Source organism: Bidens hawaiensis, unplaced genomic scaffold, assembly GCF_021521415.1.
Source record: "Bidens hawaiensis isolate Kalapana, Puna unplaced genomic scaffold, B.hawaiensis_p1.1 tig00039571_1, whole genome shotgun sequence".
In the NCBI taxonomy this organism is placed as follows: Eukaryota; Viridiplantae; Streptophyta; class Magnoliopsida; order Asterales; family Asteraceae; genus Bidens; species Bidens hawaiensis.
The window spans coordinates 1-24,378 of record NW_027505615.1 but is presented as its reverse complement, the minus strand read 5'-3'; the positions used below and the strand labels follow the sequence as shown (position 1 = coordinate 24,378).

General features: G+C 34.1%; 1 pseudogene across 1 annotated transcript; it reads left to right on the top strand.

Moving 5' to 3' along the window:
- Positions 1-7,689: 7,689 nt before the first annotated feature.
- Positions 7,690-11,692, top strand: LOC143614303 (protein EARLY-RESPONSIVE TO DEHYDRATION 7, chloroplastic-like; annotated as a pseudogene). Its single transcript, XR_013150270.1, has 4 exons — positions 7,690-8,599; positions 10,601-10,768; positions 10,853-10,937; positions 11,321-11,692. The product of XR_013150270.1 is annotated as a protein EARLY-RESPONSIVE TO DEHYDRATION 7, chloroplastic-like (transcript).
- The last annotated feature ends 12,686 nt before the right edge of the window (positions 11,693-24,378 follow it).

Genomic DNA, 24,378 nt, shown 5'->3' with positions numbered 1-24,378 from the left:
CTCATCGCTCGATAACATAACCTGCGCCATCAGAAACGGCTAGTGCAAATTGTATTAGGATGCGCCCTTATACAACCAGCATGTCAAGCTTTTGGATGGCCCACCAAAGTTTCAAGACCTCCTTGAAAGTGTTAAAGAAGTGGAGGGATATTTTAGAGAGTGAAGTGGGCTCACCTGGATGGCTTATCAGCGAGCCAATCAAGAATGTGGTGAAGATGGATTTGAGAAACGATGGAGATGAAGATCTAGAAGACATAGTATAAAAATAGAGAGTGCACTAGATGAACCCGTGGTCATGCCTTAGCTAGGGCTAATTCGGGAAGAAAACAAATTGTATATTTGTTTTATATATAAATAGTTGTATATGTTTGTTGTCTAATAAACAATATAAGTTTAACCAATTATTGTGGTTGTGGCCTGTGTTCAAATATTTGATTTACATAATCTAAAGACGCATATATTTTCATTTAGAGATATCGTCATCACACGCAGCAAGTTCTTGTTATCTTCCACTAATTCGGCACTACCTTGAAAATAAAATACAAGATCAAGTCTTTCACAATCCATTTACTAAATACTTGAAAACCCAAAAGTTAATTATATTTATACTAGTTTTTATCCCCTGTATTTCGTGGGGTGTTTAATATCGTTTGTTAGAATATTTATTGATTTTTTGAATTTATATTTTTTATTGTATGAAAGTTAATAATATACTTATGGTTTGGTGATAAATTGTTTCACAAATAAATGAAATGTTATAACCCAATTTAAAAGCTATATGATTTTGATGAGACTCAAGACCCGTTTATTTATTTTACTATAAAATTGGTTTTTTAATTATAAATAATATGTATGAAAGTTAATAATAAACGTATGGTTTGATGAGACCCAAGAACCATTTATTTTTTTTACTATGAAATTGGTTTTTAATTTAAATAATATATATATATCTTTTTTAAAATAAATAAGATATTAATTTTTAGTATATTCTATTTTATAGGATTTTTATATTAATAATTTGGTGAGAATAATTTTTAATTTAATGAGATATTATAACCCGTTTAAGGAATATCTGGGTTTGGTAAGACCCATATCCATGAATTTGGGTCAAATGAATGAGAAGCCTCTATTTTAAAATCAAGCAAATCTGGTGACTCCAAACAAAGAGGGAACGACCACATCGCGACACGTAGGATTTTTATGTTTTCGTTTATATATATTATAGATGATGCTTCGTCTCACATATGTTTATTAGTATTTACTAGAATGAGATATGAATACTGAGAATATAGGATTTATTATCAAATTTATGTGAGTTCATAGTTGGATGTAGAAAAGTGCATTAATCCAAAAAGCAATGCCTGCTTGAATTTAAAATTCTTTTTTTTTTATTCATTAAGAATATATTTTTGTTTAACACTACTTCACATTCTTAAAGATGAAAGTGTTCTTTCGTTTTCTAAAAGTGGAGTAAGATCAAATTCATGAGCTTATATCTCAGGTAGGAACAAGTTGATAGGATCCTGTCACATCGCACTTTAGGGCCTAGGCGTGTGACTACAAGTTGGTATCACTTTTGTAATTTATCAGAGTTTGCGGGTTTTATTTCAGCGGAAGTCTTTAATAAAATCATATTGAAAACTTATTATTGAAAACTTGGGTTTAAATACTCGCTTGATATTTCAAATACAATTCTTTATTAAACATAACTCTTTTATAATATTTTCAAATAAAATATCTGAGCCATCAGATAGCATCTAATGACTATACTCCAATCTTTTTATTCCTTCTTGCTTGTCTAACCTTTCTTGTTCCCTGTAACATGGGGGGAAAATACGTCAGCACAAAGCTGGTGAATAACGCTGACTCTAAAATCTCTTTTCAATACCTTTGTGAAACCAACAATAATACCTTTGTGACTATCATTAGGCACCAAACTAAATTGGGATAAGACTACCCTAAGTACCATGTACAATTAATTATATACACAATATCATTTTTCTGAACAGTCCCGTAGACCTTCAGAGGCATGTTGATGATATGCATGGCCTCGGGGAAATGCCGAGTCACCATGTATGTTTGGATCCAGACACATGTATACTCTTAATCAGAGTGTCCGTTTCTTATTATTGTACACAAAGTTTTAAACCATTCAGACTCATTATAAAAGGTTTGGGGCGTATACACCTTTTCTGTTTATAATCAGTTTCTTTTACTGATTCCTGTTTTCTGATTATTCTTCTTGCTTTGTTACCTCGGACCTATAGTACGAGAATAACATTTTGTATAAATAACTAGATCATCGATTTAGCTTCAGACCTCTAGTCTGTTTTTGTATAGTGTTAACCTTGATAAAATCATTTATAAAACATTTTGGACCTTTAGTCTCTTTCTTTATTTACCAATCATATGCTACGTTTCTTCTTCAAGAAGAAACGTTTATACTGAGTTTCTTTCTCAAGAAGAAACATTAATTCAATTATAATCTTTTGTTATAAATATTTCTTAGTCATGAAGAAATATTATTTTGACTATAACCTTTACTTAAGAAAAGTTATATAATACTAAATCATAATCAAGGTTCGGCTATATCTCCGACTATAGTCTGAGCCATTTATAATATAATAATAACTTAGGCAGAACTCCTTAACTCGCACGGGTATTCGGAGTCAGATATCCTAAGTTTATACGGGCATCACTTCTACTCTATGCACGTTTATCGAGGCGTTCTTGATCAACTCTTCTTGGCACGCAAATCGAGGCAGTGTTCGGTTGCCGGGTCGTGCACGTACTTCGAGACGGAATGTCGGGTTTCTTGAGTGGCACACACTTCGAGGAAAACACCATGTTTATGGCACGGATTACGATGTGTAATTTGTTGAGTCGGTGGCATGCAAAACGATGTTCGGCACGCAAACCGAGGTAGAGAGAGTAATTTTCTAGAGAGAGAGTGGTTGTGGTGTGTGTGAAATGAGCCGGATCCCTCCCCTTTTATAGCCATTTTTGTGTCCCATCGCGGTACGCGATGGGCACCTTTTTCAACACCGTCGCGGTACCGCGATGGGACACCTTTTTCAACACCGTCGCGTACCGCGACGGGTACCATTCTGACACGTGTCGCCACGTGGTCTGACAGGTTCTGCCACGTGTCCTGGTGTGTTTCCACGTGTCGCCGGAGTGCGACACGTGTTGCTGACTCATCACGGCCCATCGCGGTACGCGATGGCCGTCTCCTTGGACTCATCGCGTAGCGCGATGGTTCGCTGTATATGATTTTTCAGTTTTAGTCCCTCGTCTTTTGGTAGCTTGTCACATCGGGGTCTAGCTCTCGTTGTCCAAAAATACTAAGGCGGCTCTTAAGCGGCTCGCGGCGATGCGAGAGTGCAAAGTGCAAAGTGCACGTCGGATGCTACGCACCCTCCGGTAGGACTACTTGATGCATGATATTCATAAAAGAATATTACTATGGAAAATCTCTTTATAAAGAGCTTTCATTTCTTTACCACTTTCTATGTGGGATGGGATTTACATTTCTTATTTATACCTTAGTGGAATGCTTCCACTTTCTTACATCTTCCAATGTGAGATGAAATTTCTTTCATGTAAGTAAACTTTAACTTAGGAAATATTTTTATTTTCCTTATTTTTCTTATATTTCCTTATTTAATATTTTCTCATTACTTATCTTGAGATTATTTATGATCCCTCAACTTTCTTAAGTTGTCAAATTTAGATCAAAATTTTGGGGATGTTACAGATCCCTTTTTTACGTCCCCATGCTGGATTGCTGCCTGTGTGGTGTCATGGGGTTGAAAGAAGGAAAGAGGAGATGGAGTTTCTCTCGCTTTTGGGCCTGTTGGGGATCACACGACATGCTATAAGCTCAATGGGTGGAGCCTACCTGATAATTGCATGGATGTATCCGGGTTATAAGGGCTATCAACCACATGGATAGTTCAATATGCTCATAGGAGCCTGGTCCTGAGATGTGGATCATCCAAGACACATAAGCATGGCATACTCCTGTTCAAATCACGGGTTGGAATCAAACCTTTCCTCAAGAGGATATATGGGAAGATTTAGGTGAGATTCAATGTAGATCCAACTTTCGATTCCCTCATCTATTCCATTCCTTTCCATCTACATTTCATTGCCATATACCAAAAAGACTTTAATTGTATTACTTCAAAAACAAAGATAACCAGTTTTGCATTTTGTTAGGTGTATCATGTATGTAAGTTTAATTATGTTAGTTCTTTATAAAATATGTTAGTCAATTTCAATATTAGGTTTGTAGGATACGTGTTGAGATACTATTCTAATTGGACTAAAGCACGATATGTTAGGCCTAATTCGCTCATAAATTAATTTGTTTTCAACTTATGACTCAATTAACATTTATCTATAGATTGTGACTCAAGTATTTTTTAGCCCATGATTTATCATTGTTTATGTAGGCCTCTAAAATAGGTTTTTTTTTCTTTTTATAAAGTATTAGTTTGATTGAAGCTATGGTCTTTTAAATGAGGGAATCAGTTTTAAGAAGTATGAATTTTATTGAAGCTTAAGTTTGATTGTTGAGGGGTGTTGATCTTGGTCAAATTGAGGTTGGGAACATTTTCTTTGTCTTAACTCAAGTAATCAATGTGTTAGATACATTTAGACAAAGCAGATGGTATTTTCCTTTTTCTTTTTCACTAATAGGTTTGACATACATTATGTCTACTTCTCAAACTCTTCAAAAACTAATGAGTACAATGTAAAGACACACCACTCGTTTTCCACAACGTACTTCAAATTTAATGTTATTAGGTTTTTTGCAATAATGTCTTGATTATGCCGCTTGAAATCTAAATAAAACGTACCTCAAAATCTAAACAAAGTGAAAATCTATCGAATCTTTAGTGCCCTGATCACTACGGACATGAAAGCGTGAAACTTGAGTACCGGATCAAAATCTATCGAATCTTTAGTGCCCCCACTACGGACATGAAAGCGTGAAACTTGAGTCCCAGATCAAAATGAAAGCTAACTATGAGGAATCTAAGAAATAGTTCGTTTTCTTATGGGATATATGGAAATTAAAACTAACTATGATGAATATTAGAAATCATGTCGTGGGTTTTTCTTCTTGCATATTTGGTCGTTTCTAGAGTAGTGTCCATATCTCCATCTATCATACATGTTATAATTGCTAAGTGAGTTGAAAACAAACTTTTGCCCCGGCGAAGTGGTTAAATGCAAATCTCATAATCATATGTATGATACGAAAAAAACATAAGAAAACATAAAATGGTATAAGAATTAATATTGTGCATTAATTGAAAAGATTGCATAGACTAAAGAGGGGAGTAAAATGCAAAATCCCACCATTATAAATAACTCTAGCTAAGGAGCATATCATCGCAACCTTAAAATCTTCTCTCATTCTTATCATTCTAATATATTATCAGCGTCTTGGCTGCCTCTCACCATTGGTAAACCTACATCAGGGTTTCAACTGTAAACCCAGTTCTTCGTTTGATTCTTGTCGGACACATTGCTTCTTTACTGATGGTGGACGGTATTCCATTGTAAGTGTTGTTAAATTAAGTTGTTTCGTCCCGCATCTATCTTCGTTTATGTTATTTTTTTGTTAATGAAGCTTCTGATTTATGATGCAGGGAGACTGAAGATCAACCCATTTTTTATAACATGTTGATTGGTCATACAGTTTTGATCACAATGAATCTGCAGGTATTTGTAATGAACCGAATTCAGATTTTGGATATTATATGAATTTTTGTACTTGATAGTCTAATGTTTGTTTTTGCGTAGATGCACAGTCATCGGCACCGATGTAACCATAAGACATACGTATATCATTCTATCTCTAGATCCCTCATATTTTACATTTGTATACCTATATATGCGTATGTTCACGTATATGTCCTGATCCTTGATGATCTAAACTATTTGCTTTTACAGGCGGTGATTGCGTGTTGATTAGGCCTATAGTGGTTTCGCAAATCCACTTTCACCACGCCCCCGATTGGCGCGATAACCCACCCAATGGGCCCACTTCACTCTCTACCTTTCTCTTGGCTTCTTTGACAGTTTCATTAAGGTTAAAGAAATAAAGTTGTCATCATTTGTGCCATCTCGAACCATATGTTTCCCCTTTTGTCATTTTTCACCATTAGTGCCACATACTAATGCCATTATATATTACTATTACTATTACTATTACTATTACTAATAGATATAAATGATAACTTTGTTGCCGCAAGTGCCCTATTGGGCCACTTGGCGGCACTTTAGTTGTCAAAAAAATTTTGTTTTTTGCTTGTTTTGTTTTTTTAGGTCCAATACTGTAACAAATACAACGCAAACCGACCGAATAACAATTTTTTTTCTTTTTTGTTTTAGTTTCAGTACCATAGCGAACATGATAGAAATCAACCCAAAGTGCATAAGCTAACTACATTTTGTTTTGGTTTCAGTATCGTAACGAAAACCGACAGAGTGCCAATTTGTTTTGATTTAGTCATGATATGTAACAAACGTGACCGAAGACCAACCGAATTTGTGTCGACTCGCGATTGACAACGCTGGGGTTTTACCAACGCTCGACTTTTACCGACCGGAAACCCCACTGGGCCACCTCAATTCAATTTTCATATATTTTATTGTTTTAGTTTCAATACATAACGCACGTAACCAAAATCGATCAATTCGTGTTGACTTACCTCATCAACACCTGTGACTGATAACGCTTGGATTTTACCATCGCCCATATTTTATATACCTGCCCGGCGCAACGCGCTGGGTGAGCCACTACTATATAGATAAAAGTTTATGTTGGTGTCACAAAAGTTTTGTTTAAAAAGCTTATTGGTTCAGATATACTCCCCCGTCCCATTATAAGTGTCATAGTTTGACTTTTTAAGTCTTTCTTTTGCAACCTTGACCGTAAATATTTTTGTTCGTGTTATATAATAGTTGATGAAAATTATATCAATGTAAAATACATTTAAAACCCAATCCATTCATATATTTTACATCAAGTATTATATAACACCAACAAAAATAGTATTGGTCAAAGTTAAACAAAAAAACTTAAAAAATCAAAATATGACAAAGAGAGTAATATTTAGTTCTCTCATTTTGGTTTTAAACAATAAGTATACTGTTGCCTGATGGTTGTTGACAATATGTTAAAATTTAGGCTATGATGGTTCAGCTTAAGTTCTTCAAGACCCATCATTTGCATGATTACATTTTTATAAAGTAAAATTACTTTTTTATTTAATAAGTTTTGACGGAGCATGGATCCTTTTTTAGTATTTGTTTTTATTTATACATATATATACCCATTTTTATCATTCTATTTATTTTAAATATTTTAACTTGAAAAGTTTATTATCTGAGTTTATTTTTAAAACCATAATAAACAACTCTGATACCGATCAAATTCAGATAGACTCACCAACATAACGCCGTATTTTAACGATTGAGTAAATATATTTTTAAATATGTTACTTGCATCAAAAGCTATACGAGTGTCAGTATCGTAACCATGTTCGTTTCGTTTTGATCATAAATTATACGTATGTCAATCTTATTTTCAACAGCTACACTATATTTTTTATTAGTGTTAGTGTTGTAACGAACTTAACCGATTTCGACAGTTGTTTACCTGGTTAATATTAATATTTATATTAGTTGATTCAGCCTATCCAAAAACTCTTTCCTCCACGTACACACGGTTGTCCAAACATACACTTTTACTTTCCTGCCACGTGTCCCCAACTACTCGTCTTTAACGCTGTCACGCTTTCTTCATTCATAAGTTTCAATTCAATCCCAATAAATATCTTCAAAACCTGCAACAAATCACAAGTACAACAATGGCGTCATCCGTACAAGCAAACGATCTGGCCGAAAAGCTGTTCCCGGAGACTGAACAACAACAGCAAAGATCGTTTCCCATGGAATCATCAGAGGAAATCGTAATTCAAATCCCCAACTCAATCGTTCACTTAATCGACAAACAACACAGCGTCGAATTAGCCTCCGGCGTTTTCGAAGTCACCCGTCTCCGCCAGTCCGGAGACGTCGTCGCCGTCCTCGCCCGTGTCGGCGACCAGATCCAGTGGCCGTTAGCCAAAGACGAGGCCGCCGTTAAACTTGACGGAACCCATTACTTCTTCACGCTCCGTGTTCCGTCTAACGGACTCGTCGTACCGGAAGAGGATGATGATATTATTAATTCACATTAAAGGTTTAAATGACGTCGGATTGGGGGAAGAGTTGGATAGGGTTTTGGATGAGTACAGTGCGTTTTCGGTGAAGGAATCCGGGGCGGTGGTGGTGGACGGTGGTTCGGCGGAGGCCAAGGCGGCGGCGTATTGGACGACGTTGGCGCCAAATGTGGAGGATTATAGCGGGTCGGTGGCTCGGATGATTGTGGCGGGTCGGGGCAGTTGATTAAAGGAATATAGTGGTGTGGGGATGTGACGGTCGAGAGGTTGAAATGGGGGAATGAGTTTTTGAAGCAGAGGATCAAGTCGGGACAAAAGTCGGAAGTTAGTCCTCGGGCTTTCAGGAGAATGGTAAGGTATTCATTTCGAGTAAATGTAAATGTGACCCATTGGGTTGAATAAGTTGTATTAAAATATTTTTTAAATTTTTTAAGGAGTGGATTTTGAAATAGCTCAAAATGAGTTTGAGCTTTTAAAAACTCACTTTATTTAAGCAATAAGCCCCTAATGTTTATTTAATGTTTATATTGACGGGGGTATTGTAAGGCCCCGTTGCCGGTAGCCCTACTTTCGTGTTGGATTTACTCATAAACGCAGTTCTAAATATCAGAGTTAATTAAAACATTTACGCGGAATATAAAACTTTCATAAAACATTACATAATTCATAACTTGTCTCAAAACATCCTTTGTCTTTCAACACTAAAGCATTAAATTAAAACATCATAAGTTTTCAGACGCCAGACTCTTGTTCAATGCCACGTGTCTCCTCAAGCGAGCTGCCTCATCCTACTCACCTGCGTGCATACTAAAAGTCAGCTACGCTGAGTGAGTTCTAGTTAATCATACACTATACAATACACATAAACTTATATTCATTCTTTCATACTATCATACTTTCATTCTTTCATACTTTCATTCTTTCTTTTGTATTAACTTACCTTCATATCTTACGTTATAAAGAGCATTACGCCCTACATTCCTCGAGTATTATTAGGGCTCGGTACCCTCCTTCCTCGAGTATTATTAGGGCTCGGTGCCCTCCTTCCTCGAGTATTATTAGGGCTCGGTGCCCTCCTTCCTCGAGTATTATTAGGGCTCGGTGCCCTCCTTCCTCGAGTATTATTAGGGCTCGGTTTCCCTCTTTCCACGAGTATTATTAGGGCTCGGTTTCCTTCTTTCCTCGAATATTAGTAGGGTTCGGTTTCCTAGTTCTCGAATATTAGTAGGGTTCGATTCCCTCTTCGTTACCATACAACCATACATCATACCTCGAGTATTATTAGGGCTCGGTACCCTTTTCGTAACCATACAACCATGCAACCGTCATTTCCTTCTTTTATTAACTTTATCACGTTCATACACATAAGCATACATATCATACTTACCTTACACATAGCGTTACAACCTGACAGTACGTGCAATATCCGAAGATCGTTCACGTACCATCAAGCAATCATTCCTACATATCATATCATTCACATAAGGCATACACTTATCTCTTAGGATAAGCGTATTAACAAACATATCGAGTATGCACACAGCCCCGAAAACATAACACATAAATGGGGCTAGAAACTCACCTGAACACGGTTACGTTCACCGTTAATCGTAATCCCTTTCTTCAGTTGTGCACGGCTGACTGTATAACAAGTATACGTATCAATTAACTATCACTTCTCATAATGTATTTCTATCTTCATATGACCCACAACGAACGGGGGTCCGGGGGGGCAGCGCCCCTGGCAGCGGGGTCTAGGGGCGGCAGCCCCTAGCAGGGTCCAAGGGGCAGAGCCCCTGGCTGGGGTCGAGCTGCCAGGTCAGCTTGGAAAAATTTTATTTCCATTAACTGTCTTAACACATTTTTCATTATGTTTTTAATTTATTTTCTAAACGAACTTGGCTTTAGGCGAAGTTAAACCTTAGGCGAACTTAGCTTTAGGCGAAGTTAAACCTTAGGCGAAAATTATTGTGTGTTGCTAGAGAAAATTCAAGGCTTCCATCTTGTGTGATCATCCTTGCAAGTAGCAACCATCATCCATCTTAGTTTGCAATTCCAAGTCCAAGACCCGCTCCTTACCCGATATTAATTAATTACGCGAAATCACTAAACATAACTTCCTTTATTCATCGTTAAAATTTTAGGATGTTACAGGTATGAATTTAAATACTGAGTTGACTTTGACTATTGATAGTCAACAATACAACTTATAAACCTCAATGCTACTATATATTTGGAGATTTGAAGGAACCTGTTTTATGTTTGTGTATTTGCTATGATGTTTAGATTGCTGTAATTCCTTATAAAAACTTTTTTAACTTTTATGGAAATTTGATGTCTTGATTTTATGTTGTAAGGGTGAAGAAAATGACCAAAATGTCAGAAAGTGTAGCAACCGGGCTGCTTTCAGGAGTTTATGAAGGTATCAGGATTCTTCACAAGCGCGATTGTGAACTCTGTTCCCAGAAAGAAGTTTTTTAACCTTCTACCTGGGTAGATCATTCTTGCTTCGTTAGATGGATTCAGTATGTTTATATTTCTCAAATCTTATCCTTTACGTGGGTCATTAATACGTGGTTTTGAAATGACAAAATGTTTTTTGTGTACAGACAAGGTATGTGATGCGGTTGAAGTAGCCGGGAGAAATGTTATGGCGACAACCTCAACTGTTACAACTGATCTTGTTACGCATAAGTATTTTCGACCTGTTTATCTTAACAGTTAAGTCGGGGTCTAGGACAGCACGTCAGCAACTTATAACAATTAAGATTGTTGTTAGTCGCCGTCAAAGGACTTGCCCGTTTATCTTAATTGTTATTAGTCGCCGTCAAAAGGTCTTGCCCGTTTATCTAATTGTTATTAGCAGTTGTCATCTGAACATGGACTGATAATAACTGAGATCTTTTAAGACAACGATGGACTTCAGGACTTGCCTGTTTATCTTAGTTGTTATTAGTCGCTGTCTAGGCAGCTAATAACAATAAGTGTGGCAACCGACTTGGTCGTCGTAAGGAAAGATGTAATTGTTATTAGCTTTTGAAGTTAATGGGAATGTTGATGTATATTGATAATTATAGACATGGGGAAGAGGCAGCGAAGGTGACGACCACGGGGATGGATGCTGCAGGGCATGCAATGGGGGCAGCGTGGGCGGTTTTCAAGATACGGAAGGCTTTGAACCCGAAGAGTGTTGTTGTGAAACCGTCGACTCTTGTGAAAGCTGCGGATTCTAAATCTAGATGAAAATACTAAGTGAGTCGCACTTATGGATATTGGTTTGTATAATACTATCATGTGTTGGGTTGTTCTACGTAATAGTTTTATAGATGGGAATGAGGTTTGTAGTATAGATTATCAGATGTTTTATTTGTATTTTGTAGTAAACATTATCATTTCAGTCATTACAGGTAAATGTAGTAATTAATTGTGATTGTGGTTAGTGCCTGATGTAATGATACACATACGTCTTCTAAATGATATTTGTCAACTTCATATATAATAATATTAAATACAATCAGAAAAAGTAGATATATATAATAATATTAAATACAATCAGAAAATAGAAAATTTCCAAAATAGCTCATTTATAAATGTGGTTTCAAGTTTGTCCCCTTAAATTCAAGTTTCCAACTTTGTCCCTTTGGTATCTCTTCGCCGGCGACATGTTAGCGAACACCGACGATGTGTTAATAACATAACATAGGGTTGACAATGCGTTATGTTGCTAACATAATGTTTAAAGCAGGGGTTCGACGATGCGTTAGCTGATAACGCATCGCTGCTACCCTATGTTAGCAACATAAATGTATCTCGTTGTCGGCGACATGTTAGCGAACACCGATGATGTGCTAACATAACATAGGGTTGACGATGCTAACAAAGGGTAGCAGCGATGCGTTAACGCATCGCTGCTACCCTACGTTAACAACATAACGCATCACCGCTACCCTACGTTAGCAACGTAACGTATCGTCAACACATATTCCGGCCACGTGTCGTTATCCTATTTGTTTCAGTAACGCATCGTCGGTGTTCGCAATCATGTCGTCGGCGACGAAATACCAAAGGGACAAAGTTGGAAACTTGAATTAGTTTGGAAACACATTCTCTAAATAGGCTATTATGGGAATTTTCCCATCAGAAAAAGTAGATGATATTATCTTTTTCTTTTATAGAAGTATAATATCTGTTCATTAATAGGTGTTTTTTAAAGAAGGAAATAGGTTTATTTGACATACATTATGTCTCCTTCTCAAACTCTTTAAAAACTTCACGCAAACACCACTCTTTTTTCGCAATGGACTCCAAATTAAGCGCTATTAGATTTTTCGCAATAGCAACTTGATTATGCCCCTCAAAAGCTAAATAAAACGTACCTTAAAATCTAAACAAAATCAAAAATATGTGGGATCTCACTATGAAGATGAAAGCGCGGCACTTGAGTGCCGGATCTAAATGAAAGCTAACTATGAAGAACCTAAGAAAGAATACGTTTTCTTCTAGGATGGTAACTGTTTATAGAGTCCATATCTCTACGTACCCGTCATATGTTATATAAACACCCAACAAATCAGACATTACTAAGTGAGTTTAAAACAATTGCTCGGGAGAAGTGGTTGTCACTTGTATGTAAATATAATCCTTTACACTTGTTTTTTCACAATAACATCTTGATTAGGCCCCTCGAAATCTAAACAAAAGCGAGGCTCTATGGAATCTTTATTCCCGTCACTAGGAATTATAAAAGGATCTTGAGCGTATTTAAATGAAAACTAACTATGAAGAATATTAGAAATCGCGTCATGCATTTTTCTTCTTGCTAGAGTAGAGTGTCCAATTGTCCATATTCCACCTGGTGTACATGTTATAATTGCTATGTCAGTTGTCCGGGCCAAGTGGTTAGAATGCAAATTCTCAAAATGATATAAAATATAATAAGAAAAATCATAAGAAAACACAAAATGGGACTAGAATATTTTGCATTAATTTGAAAAGATTACATGTGCATTAATTAAAAAGATTACATGAAATGATACTAGAATTAGTATTGTGCATTAATTGAAAAGATTACATAAGACTAAAGAGGGGGGGTAAAATGCAAAATCTCACCATTATAAATAACCCTAGCTAATAAGCATATAATCGCAACCATTCTTCATTCATTCTTATCATTCTTGCTTACATTATATTATCATTAGCACCTTGGTTGCCTGTCACCATCTGTAAACCTACATCTTTTATGGTGATGAAGCTTCTGATTTATGATCCATGCAGTGGGACAAAAGAATTCTTGTTAATTAACTTCCACAACATGTTGATTTTTCATAGAAGGTAATTGTTTTGTAACAAATTCAGATTTTGGTGTTGTATGAATTTTTGTACTTGATAAATTAGTTAGTCTTTTGTTTGTATTTACACAGATGTGTGCAGATCGCACGATTTCAGCATAGGATTCGTGAACATGTGGTGGCACGTTGGTGGGGTGAGGGTTCACGCTCTGATATATATGGCCCTAGAGCCTGCTAGAAGAACCAACAACACGTGGTTCTGTTAGGGCCATTTCAGGAACCTGAACCCTAGCCCCACCAGTTCCCATCACAGGCTCACGCCTCCTATACACCTGCTAGGACCTGCAATGGTTTTGGCAGGTGGTTCATTGCACCATCTGAAAGGCCTAGTGCAAACTGGTTCGGCTTTAGACGGTTGCGCGGATATTGTATTAGGATGCGCCCTTAAACAACCAGCATGTCAAGCTTTTGGATGGCACATCGAAGTTTCAAGACCTCCTTGAAAGTGTTAAAGAAGTGGAGGGATATTAGAGAGTGAAGTGGGTCCATTGGATGGGTTATCAAGGGAGGAAAGCTCCCCGTTCCTGGTTCTCCTGTAGCTACAAGAATCCTTAGTTAGAATTAGAATGGGATTCCAACTCAGCACACCTTTTGAACCTTTTCAGTGAGATTTTGAGAAGAGTTGCTCTTTGGAGAGCACAATACGATAAAAGTTGTAAGCTGTGTTCGGGGGAAGTTATTGTCTATCGTTGGCCTCTATGGTAGAATCAGTCGGGGGACCTGAGAGGCGGTGGTTTACCCTGCGGCGGCAATCGGGGATGTGGTGAATGTGGATTTGAGAAACGATGGAGATGAAGATCTAGAAGACATAATATGAAAATAGAGAGTGCACTAGATGAACCCGCGGTTTAGGCAGCACAATGTCAAATACCTTTATAATTCTTCATTAATTGTATCATTGTTTTATATATAAATAGTTGTATATGTTTGTTGTCTAATAAACAATATAAGTTTAACCAATTATTGTGGTTGTGGCCTGTGTTCAAACCTTTGATTTACATAATCTAAAGACGGATATATTTTGATTTAGAGATATCATCATCACACACAACAAGTTCTTGTTATCTTCCACTAATTCTGCACTACCTTTAAAATATAATACAACATCAAGTCTTTCACAGTCCATTTACTAAAGATTTGAAACCACAAAAATTAATTATGTTTAATTATATGATGCTCCTTCTCACATATGTTTATTAGTACTTACTAAAATGAGATATGAATACCGGGAATGTAGGATTTATTCTCAAATTTATGAGGCTTCATAGTTGGATTTAGAAAACTCCATTAATGCAAAAAAGCAATGCCTGCTTTAATTTAAAATTATATTTTTATTCTTTAACAATAGATATTAATTAGTTTAATGAACATTTATTATTTGTTTAGTTGGTATTTATTAACTGTATACAAATGTTATAGTTTGATCAAAATTAGTTTAGTGGGCATTTATTATTTATTTAGTGGGTATTTATTAACTGTATATAAATGTTATAGTTTGATCAAAATTCGTTTAGTGGGCATTTGTTATTTGTTTAGTGGGTATTTATTAACTATATACAAATGTTATGGTTTGATAAAAAATGAGTTGGGAAAAAGCAAATGATACAAAAAGTTATTAAAGCTTACATATCCATTTAAAGGGTGTTTGGTAGGTGGGAATGATGGAGAGTTTTGGATAGTGGTACAATACGGATCGATCAAAATTGAGTTGGGAAAAAAAGTTATATAAGTATTTAAAGCTTACATTTCTTTATTTATGGAATTAATTAATTCTTACGACGCTAGTTTGATATGAACCTTTAGGAGTAATTCATTAAATTGGTTAGATTTAAACTAATAACATACCCTTTGTATGACTTACTAACGATAGATACATACATATAGATAGATCGGCTTTACAGTTCCGCAGTCCACGCGATTCGAGTATATTTAAAAATAGCTAGAATATAGCATTTTCCAGAGACATAAGAATTTTTCGGTGGAAGCCCCTTGTACCATATTTTGCTAAATGGATATCTATGTATCTATGATACAAATGTAAATATTAATATTAATATAAATACAAAATTATAAAAAAAATGATATTTTGTGTCATCGGCTCGAAACAATCTTGTTAATGTTAACATGAAGAAATAAGGAAACCATGTGATTGCCGAAAATACTAGGCCTACTAAAGGGACCAAAATAGAAGAAAATTTATTTCATTAAAAGAATTTGGGAAGAATTTGTTAATAATAGATTATTTAGAGAAATACGCAAAAGAAATCATCATCCAAGATTTGATAAACTATCCATTCTTAGCTGTGATAGGAATGTATTTTGGTTTAACACTACTTGTAGTACCCAAAAAGAAGGGAGTTATGTCTAAGTTAAACTTAGAGATGGAAATGTTCTTTCGTTTTTCTACAATGGAGTAAGACCAAATTCATGGGCTTATATCTCAGGTCGAAACAAATTGTTAGGACCCCCTATTTAAGTCATCATGCTGCTATTGGGGGTGTCATGATCGAAAAAAGGAAAGAGGTGATGACGTTTCTCTCACTTTTAGGCCTTTTAGGGTTCTCACGACGAGCTATTAGCTAAGTGAGTAGAGGTTGCCCTGATAATTGCATCACTATGTCTGGGTTGTGAAGGCTATCAACCACATAGGTAGTTCATTGTGCTCATCGACGTCTGCTCCTACTCCTGGATGTGGATTATCCAAGACACATAAGCATGCCGTACTCGTGTTCAAATCGAGGTTTGAAATCAAACTTCTCCTCAAAAGGATATATGGGGTGATTTACGTGAGATTCAATATAGATCCAACTTATGACTTAATTGACATTTATCTTTATCTTATGACTCAACTAATATTTAGACCTTCATGTATCATTGCTTATGTAGGCCCTCTAAAGAGAAAATTATGATTGTGTAATATGGGCGGGAGCACGTTCAACCACTTACTATGAAATTGCTCATATTGAACCCATGTGTTTTTCCGACGGCCTCAGTATACCCCTTTCCGTTAGTTGACTGGTGAATGGAAAGGTTGTTAATCTTATCTTAATAATAATAATAATAAATTAATAACAAATAATAATAGAATATATCTGATGATCATCATCAATGCCTCAAATCCTCAAACCCTAGAACATCATCTGAATCTCATCATCTTCATAATAAGTAATCCCAAACCTTATTTATTTAAAGCATTTATATTCTTTATTTTAACCAAAACCTAGATTTCATCACTCAAACCCTCAAATCCCACCACCAATTGCTTCAATAATTCAACCACTGCACCCATCACTCATTCCGATCAAAACCCCTAACCACCGGCACCACGGCGCCGCCACGTTAGCCATTGCTGCCATGTTGTTTTTTCTGGTCATCTCGTTTTTCCGCTATGTCATCCACTGCCGCCGTTGGTTCGGTTCTGTTTCAAGACAAAACTAAAGAGAATTTGTGATTTTATAAACAATCCGAATCACTTCATAACTTCTTTCTCTGGAAGGTAAGCAATCTAGCATTAATTGTTTGTGTTATAATGATATTATTGTGGTACTTTAGGTTTATTAGTTCTGAGTAATTTTATTTCTTGTAGGCTGCGGGTAATAGCTGAAGATGATCTTAGAAGTAGATTCACTGTGCCCCTGAGTTTCATTTAACTGAGGAAAGGGAAAGGGAAGGAAAGAGATGGTAAAAATATGTTGTGTTCCCGAGTTTCATTTAAGAAAGATAAAGGAAGGAAAATTTAAAAGAGGTGTTCCCGAGTTTCATTAAAAGAAAGAAAATGAGGGGAGGGAAGAGAAAATGATGAGTAAAATAAAAGAATTTGTATATTTCCAAATTAGAAAGAATTTGAAAGGATAATAAGTTGAAGAGAAAGAAGGGATACCAAAAGAAAAGATAAGAAGAGAAAACTTTCTTTTCTTTTCTTTTCATAAATAAACTCGGGAACACATAAAACAAACCTGTAGAGCTTGCAGCCTAAGTACGAGGTAAATACGTTATTTTAATTAAGTGCATCTCATTTTCCATTTCAAACATTATTAGTTAATTATTTTAATTAAGGTTGTTCGTTCAGGAACAATATAGGAAAGCTAAAGAGTTAAAAAATTTGTATATGGCATTTCACAATCATTAAAAAGGGCTCGTGCACATATAGTCTTATGGTAGTGTTACACTACTTTGATATTTTTATTATGTTTTAGGCTCATCCTTGGTTTAACGGTATTGATTGGGAAAGAATATATCAAATGGAAGCTGCATTTATTCCAGAAGTTATTGATGAACCGAATACTCAAAATTTTGAAAAATTTGAAGAGGTATTTTTGTGTTATTGTTTTTTTTTATTTTTTCTTTTTTATGTGCAATTTGTTATAGCCAATATATTTAGCTTATGGTACTTTGTCTTGTTTGGTCTCTAAAATGATGATGATGATGATGATGATGATGATGATGATGATGATGATGATGATGATGATGATGATGTAGCTTTTAAACCGAGTTATAACATCTCATTTATTTGTGAAACAATTTATCATCAAACCATAAGTATATTATTAATTTTCATACAATAAAAAAAATATAAATTTAAAAAATAAATAAATATTAGAACAAACAATATAAAACAACCTTACGGGAGATAAAAACTAGTGTGTGTATATATATATATGTATTCTATTTATGAAGTATGAGTTTGATTGAATCTATGATTTTCGGAATGAGTGGATGAGTTTAAAGAAGTATAAGTTTGATTTGAGTTTGTTGATCTTAGTCAAATTGAGGTTGGGTTAATTAACCTATCAACATTTTCTTTGTGACTAAGTATTCATTGGATACATTTAGAAAAAATAGATGGTATATTCCTTAACCTATTTTTTATTAATAGTTTTTTTTAAGAAGGAAATAGGTTTATTTAACATATATAATGTCTCCTTCTCAAACTCTTTACAAAACTCATGGATACAACATAAAGACGCACCGCTCGTTTTTCACAACGTACTTCAAATTATTAGGTTTTTCGTAATAATATCTTGATTATGTTGCTTGAAATCTAAATAAAATGTGCCTCGAAATCTAAACAAAAGCGAAAATCTATCGAATTTTTAGTGCCCTCAATACGGACATTAAAGCGTGATACTTGAGTACCGGATCAAAAAAACTAACTATGAGGAATCTTAGAAATAGTCTTGGATGGTAATTTAAAACTAACTATGAAGAATATTACAAATCGAGCCGTGCATTTTTCTTATTGCTAGAGTAGAGTGTCCATATCTCCACCTAGTGTACATGTTATAATTGTTATTATGTCAATTGCCCTGGCTAAGTGGTTAAAATGCAAAATCTCATATAGTGATATAAAATATAATTAGAAAAATCATAAGAAAAAATGAAGTAAGACTAGAATATTGTGCATTAATTGAAAAGATTACATGAAATGGTACTAGAATATTGTACATTAATTGAAAAGATTACATGATGACTAGAATTAATATTGTGCATTAATTGAAAAGATTACATAAGACTAAAGAGGGGGTAAAATGCAAAATCTCACCATTATAAATAAACCCTAGGTAATAAACATATTATCGCAACCCTTAATCCTTTATTCATTCTTATCATTCTAGCTAATAAACATATAATCTCAACCCTTAATTTTTTATTCATTATTGAGGTGAATTGGTGATGAAGCTTCTGATTCATGGTGCAGGGAGTGGTTGTTTACTTAATGTTGATAACATGTTGATTGTTCATAGTGTCTTCACAAGGACTCTTCAGGTATATATTTGTTTTGAAATGAGTTCAGATTTTTGGTGTTGTATGAATGAATTTTTGTACTTGATATGTAGTCTGATCGATGTTTGTTTTCGCGCATGCAGATTCAGGCCGTTTCAGGAGCCTGAACTCTGGCCCCACCAATTCCCGCCCCAAACCCATGCATCTTCTTTAGTCGGTTAGGATTTACGAGAAACGGGTTAGTAAAGGAAGAACAAATTAGTATATAAGTTGTGATCAAGCGGTTAAGCTTTCTCCCAGTTCCGTGAAATCAAATAATACTATAATTATTTGATTTATTGGAAACCGGAAGAAAGCTTCAGGGCTTCATCAAAGCTTATATATTTTGTTCATTCCTCTATCAACCCATTTTTCCTAGAAAGCAGTAAACTGACTAAAAAATCAAACACTCAAAACTCCCATCAGCTCCTACCACAAGCTCGTGCATCCTGGACACCGAATCAGGCAGCGGGAGTCTGCAAGATGTACTTGCAATCCGGGCCTTAGGTAGCTACATTTCAGGAGCCTGAACTCTAGCCCCACCAGCTCCCGCCCCCAACCACATGATGGAACAACTAACAACCATCATCGACATTACACGAGAAAGCGATGGAGAGTGAAAATGCAGTCAGAAAAGGTGTTTTGCTTTATGAGTAACGTGTGGCAAAAACGGCCAATGATGATATGGAATCAGAGCTTCAAAGAATTAGAGGCAGGGGTTACAATGTGGTGTTAAAAATATGATGAGATTATTGAAGCGATGAAGAAGCTATTGAAGAGATGAAGAAGCTTTCTGATGTCTTCACTCGAAGTTAGCGGTTCAAGACCGAGGGTTCAAGTTTCACTTGATGGTTCAATCAACATGGGTTCAGGCAGGATTAATTAGTTTATAGTTCAATTTGTTGTCATAAAGGGAAAATTTTGTAAATAGACTGTGTAGCTATGTTTTATTTTTTATTTATGATAATTCCTTTTATTGTTTATTTTATTTGATTAAGATACACGAAGTATATTTGATTTTGTTAGACCGAAACTGCAAAGTTTGATATTAACTACTATATTTTCTGGTAAAGATAAAAATGGAAAACAATTGTGAACAAAAAGTGTGCATCCTTAAAGATATATGGTACTATATATAGAGCATATATATTCTCTATTTAACTAAATAAAAATGAATATAGATTTTTTTAATTGCAATGAGACTTTTGAATTCTTAAACAAATGAATAATCACATCAGTTTACAAAATAAATAAAAAAATGTTACTTAAAGTTATGCATTTAAATTTGAAAGGAGTGCAATAAACATAACAAAAAATAGAAAGGGGTTGCATTAAATATAGCAATAAGTAGACAAATGATACATGTTATGAAGCCTGCAGAGTCCCATGGGGCTTAATGTGCTAGATGAACCGTCAAACCGGGGTTTAGCCAGCGCCATTTCAGGAGCATGAGCCCTAGCCCCAACGGTTCCCGCACCAAACTTGCTCATGCATATCCTGGACACCAAACTAGGCAGCTTAAGCCCACTAGATGAACCCGCAGGCCCATGGCTTAACCAACACCATTTTGGTAGCCTGAAGCCCTGAACCTTAGCCCTACCAACTCCTTAGCGCATGTTAATTGACTAACTGTTGATAACTATGAAGATTCTAAAAAATTGGTCTTTAAGTAGAAGGGTTATTAAGTTATTTTGTATATTGGGTTACTAGGTTATTGTCCTGTGGGCGCCACGGGTGGAAATATAGAAATTATCTAATAAACACATATAATTTCAAACGACAGTATTTCCCGTCCTCGAAAGTAAGTTAATAGAACTTGTCTAAATTCGAAGGATAGACAAAGTCTATTAAATCAGATGTTGGATATAGTGAATTGTTAATTAGAAGATCATCGGAATTTGTACATTCATCTGTCGTCATTTGAAACCCCCCCCCCCCAGCATTCCCTTCACCTATATCCAATAGTCAATTCACAAATTATTTTATCTCTTCAACATGTAAGGATTGACATCTAACTGTGAGCCTCGTGTTTTTTTGATAGTTTAAGTACCTTGTGCTTTTACAAGGTGTAGGAAGAACTACTTGAAGTGTAATTTAAAATAAACATGAAGAAAATTCTATACAGTTTAACAAAAGTATCATAAATTTAGTATCTACAACTCCCTAAATATTTTCTTGTATGTAAGGTTTATAATTTAATTTGTAATTAATCAATTTAAAGGTCAAAATTAAACTAACTACGCAATTGATGAATATAAAGTAAAAAATTACCTTGTATTCAAATTCCACTGTCAAGTTCCTGATATGTAATTATAATAAAAAAATAGTTTATAAAGCTTTCGATAAATAAAGTAAAAAACCTTATACAACAAACACCAAATAAATTGAGATTTTTACCTAACACCCCATTGGAGATTGAGCATGAGATGATAGTTTATATAGCCTTTTGATATCTTCTTTTCCATTAGTAAGATACTAATAATGTATTCATTTTTTAATACATACAAAAGGTGAATAAAATAATTTTTATTGCTTCTTAAATATTTAGTAGTAATTGAAGCTTACTATTGTATAATAGTATATTATACCTCCAAATGGGGCGTTATCACCAAAAAACTGCCTCAAAAAAGCTTTTAATAATTCCTACAAAAGTCAATGATATAAATTTAAGTAAACATAATAAATAAATTAAATATGAAAATATGTTATTAAGCTTGGTACCAAATGTTGTGAAACTGAATTTCTTAATTTCTTAAAATTAAAAAAGTCAACACATTTTCCCATTTATATAGAGAATAATTAAATATTTTAATTAAAATTAATTTATAAACTGATGATTTTGCATAATTATGGTAAATTGAATGATATATGGTTTTAGTAATTTAATGTGATTTTAATCCGGTTATTCAAATGATTTTGAATTTTTGGATATTTAATGATATTAGAAAAGTTAGTCTCACAATTTTTATTATAGAAAGTAATTAATTTTGATAAATGACTATCATATAGTAAATTAAGAAAACTATGAAATGATTTACAAACTAAAGAGATTATAAAAAAATTATATTGCAATTAAAATAAATATAAAACATTACCGAAAATCTTACTGGAAACAATAGAACCTTACCGGAAAAACGTATAACAAAATTGGTCATTACCGGAATATAGGAGACGGTTGAGGAATAAGCAGAGAGAGAGAGAGATTAAATTGGTTAGGGATTTGTAAGTGTAAGAATTACCGTATGAATGTTAGGTATTTATACACGAATATCCTATTGTAATTAGAAACAAAAAATTAGGAAAACTCAATTAACTTATAATAAGGACGAAAATTAGGGAATTAGGATTAATTATTTTTGAAATTTCAATTACTAAAATGTAATGTTCATAAATTAAATCTATACTATATTTAAATCTAGACTATATTTAAATACGGAATTAAACTTATTAATGTAGAAATATAAATTACTAATTCAAAAATTGAGATCTTCTTTCTAGAGGTGAAAAATTCAAAAAAAAAACAAAAAATTCATTTAGGAACAATAACACTTTTAAACAAAAAAAAAAGAATACAAAAGATGGACGATATAAAACAACCCAAAATAAAAACCTTAGATACAAAGCTAATGGTGTTTGCTAAAGAGAGTTTGAAGGTGTAAGAATACCGTATGAAACTTAACTATTTATACGGATTGAATTATGGTTGACTAAATTATAGAAGGAAGGTAGACAGGGAATTGATTAGAAACAAATAATTAGAGAATTTCAAAAAATTTAAAAAAACTTAAAATAAGAACGATAAGTAAGGAATTAGGATTAGTGGATTTTCAAAATTTGAATTTACTAAAATGTAATGTTCCAAATTTAGATTATTATAAATATAATATTATTTAATTTAAATTTAAATGTTGACTATATTTAAACATACGGAAACAAACTTATTAATGTAAAAATAAAAATTAGTAATTTATTTATTTACAAAAATATTATTAATCATCAATTATTACACCGTATATGTAATTTATAAAATAACAATGTCTATAATATATAAAATTACAATAAATTTTTATATAATGAAGTACTGAATCATATGGTTGAAAGTTATAAAAATAATCAACATTTAATTATATATGTAATTCATATAAGGTGTGAAAAAAGAAATTACTAATTTGTTTTATTAGTTCTAATTTTATATTTATGTAAAATTTATTAGTTCTAATTTTATATTTATGTAAAATTTATGTAAAATAATGATTAGTTAATCGATTGACTGATCATCCATAATTATAGTAAAAACTAATGATGCTAAATCATATACATAATCAAAAAATCAAATAAGCTACAATAATTAATTCAAATTTAGAAATTCCGTAATTATACAATTTCCTTAACCAAAGGGGTGATTCTTTCCTAAATTTTACGATAATGGTACAAACCGGTCAATTTGATAAATTTTTTTAAATATAATAGTAGAACCAATTATACTAAAGTTAAATTCATATTCTCTCTATATTGAATTCTATTGATGATATGTAACATCCCAATTTTTCGTTCGGATAATAATAATAATAATAAATATGATAGGATAAGTAGGCTTTTAGATGGACTTAATTATGGACCAAAAGGGAAAGATAGGCCTTAGGTCCATGGGCTTAAGGGAGTATAAATACCCCTTAAACCCTAATCCTTTCCATTATTATCAATCTCTACACCAAAGCCTACACCTTAGAAAACACACACAACACCGTCTTACAATTCGAACCAAGATCCAAAGGCGAGAACCCGAGCTTGTTGGTGCTAGATCGTCGTGACGAACCAAAGCAACATCAAAAACCAGCTCGTGTTCGTAGTTCGACTCGTTTACGATACGTTTATATCGAGAACTTGTTCGTTTAGGTTTGGATTAGTCTATAAATGATAGATCTGTGTTTGTATGGTAAAAACGAATCCAACAAAGCTAAACTTACTGAAAATGGTTAAGATTTGATGGGTTAATCGATTGATAAACGAACCCGTAACCCTTA